The following is a 2,500-nucleotide window of genomic DNA, read 5'->3' as shown; positions in this document are numbered from 1 at the left end:
CATAGAAAAGGCGGTCGAGCCTGATGATACAGATGCCATGTTCTCTCTGAGGGAATTACGGCGAACATACAAGACCAGTTCCCAGTCAGCCCCGGGTTGTGATGGGATCTCCCACCCCATCATTTCCCACCTAGGACATGAAGGTGAGCTTGCACTTTTGCATCTCATCAACAAGTCCTGGGAAACTTCCTCACTGCCACAGTGCTGGAAGAGGGCTGATATAATTCTCGTCCCCAAACCAAAAGAGCCGGGACAGTACCGCCCCATCTCCCTGCTTAGCTGTCTGAGAAAGACAGCAGAGAAAATGGTACTGAATCGGCTCCAATGAAAGCTGGGACCTCCACATGAACACCTACACGGGTTCACAAGGGGCAAGAGCACTACTCACAGCATGGCCACCTTACTGAGCACTGTCAGCAGCAGCAGCACTGTCATTGTCTTCCTTGACCTGGAAAAGGCTTTTGAACTGGCAAACCTGCTTGCCATTCAGGAGATCCTGATCCGCAAGGGAATCAAAGGCAGACTGCTTGCCTGGATTGGCCATTACTTTCGGAACAGAACTGCCAGAGTGAAGTTCCAAGGTCACCTTTCCAGGCATTTGCCTCTGGAGAATGGCACCCCTCAAGGAGGGGTCCTTAGCCCGGCTCTGTTCAACATCCTCATGTTAAACATTCTCGACATTCCACTCCCAGCGGGGTGCACGATCATTTCATATGCAGATGATCTAGCAATTATCTCCACTGGGAGAAGAAATGTGAATCCAGACAGAAAGGCCCAGCGTTGTCTGGACCTAATATCTGAGGAATGCTGCAGAGTCGGGCTTAAGATCTCAGCAGCCAAATCGAAGGCAATGGCACTGAAACATGAAGTCTGTGATCAAAGACTGCGAGTCCAAGTTCTAGAGCTAGAGTGGGTACACGTCTACCAATACTTGGGGGTATGGATCAATAAAAACCTCACCTTCCGCTCCGAGATCAAACATCTCTTAGACCGGACCAAGGTAAGGCTCTCTGTCATGAGAGCTCTGTCTGGGCGGCGCTTAGGGGCTGGGCACCGAGTACTAAGATCTTTCTACGTGCACGCTGTCCATCCCATTGTGGACTATGCCTCCGTCGCCTTGATCACAGTCAAACCTGGACTCAGGAAAAAGCTCGGCATCATGCAAAACGAAGCCGCCAGGATTATTCTGGGTGCCCCTGGGTGGGCTAAGGTTACTAACCTCCTCTTGGAGGCCAAACTCTTTCCCAGTTCCTTGCCAATGTCCTACAGTCCCCACTGGACTCGCAGCTAAGACAGAGAGTGCAGCGTCGGCTTGCACAGAACCAAGAGCTCTTTGCTAACAACACCTGGCTGTGTCACACAACCAGAGTGCTGAAATGCTTTGAGCTCAAAGAGACACTACTGATTAAGGGCATGGACCTTCCCCACCCTGACTATGTCACAGCCCTGCTGTGGGCACGATCCTTGATAGAGTTCTCTGTCCTGAGTCTATCAAGAAGAAAAACACAGTACTCACCGCCTCTATTGAAGGCTGAGGCGGAGAGGAACATTACAGCAACCATGCCGCTGAATAGTAAAACCTACTTCACTGATGGTTCTGTAGACCCCATCACCCGCACTGCAGGCGCCGGTTTTGCAGCAAGGAGCATAGAGAAAGCTATGCGGGTATCTGACAATGCCTCCTCGCTCCAGGCAGAGGCAGTAGCTATTATGGGAGCCCTAGCCCATGCAGCCCAGAAGGACAGGCATGTTGTCATACACACAGACTCTAGGGCCGCCACTGACAGCCTGCAACAAAGCACGCCCCTTGATAAAGTTTACCTGGTAACCTCGATTCTCACCATTGCTCAGAGAATCTTGGATCAGGGAAGACGCATCATCATCAACTGGATCCCAAGCCATGTTGATATTGAAGGGAATGACGTAGCTGACAGGTTAGCGGAGGAAGGCAGGAAGAAACCCTTGAGTGATCTTGTGGTGCATCCTAGCCGGGAACTGCTAAGGCATAAAACGATGGTTGCAGGGCAGGCCAGTGCCCTGCAGCGACACTGAGAGGAAGCGAGAACCTCCCTCTCGGCCAGCTGGTACTCAAACCCCACAGGCTATGAGTCGCTGTTACTCTCTCCCAGAATATCAAGGTGTGCTGAAGTCAGTCTGCACAGACTGAGAATAGGCTACCCTTGTGCGTGGCAAATCATCCCCACTATTGGGCAAGATGAGCGACGCTGTGAGTATTGTGGCGCGCCGGACGCCAAATTAGAGCACTACCTGATGGAATGCGAGCACACTCGCTTCCTCAGGCAGGGCCCAGAGACGACAGGCAAATGCCTGGAAAGGTGACCTTGGAACTTCACTCTGGCAGTTCTGTTCCGAAAGTAATCGCCAATCCAGGCAAGCAGCCTGCCTTTGATTCCCTTGCGGATCAGGATCTCCTGAATGGCTAACGGGTTTGCCAGTTCAAAAGCCTTCTCCAGGTCAAGGAAGACAATGACAGCGCTGC

This window comes from Penaeus japonicus, unplaced genomic scaffold (genome assembly GCF_977035675.1).
Source record: "Penaeus japonicus unplaced genomic scaffold, GWHDUDI00000001_assembly GWHDUDI00000010, whole genome shotgun sequence".
Taxonomy (NCBI): Eukaryota; Metazoa; Arthropoda; class Malacostraca; order Decapoda; family Penaeidae; genus Penaeus; species Penaeus japonicus.
Note: the sequence above shows the minus strand (reverse complement) of the source record.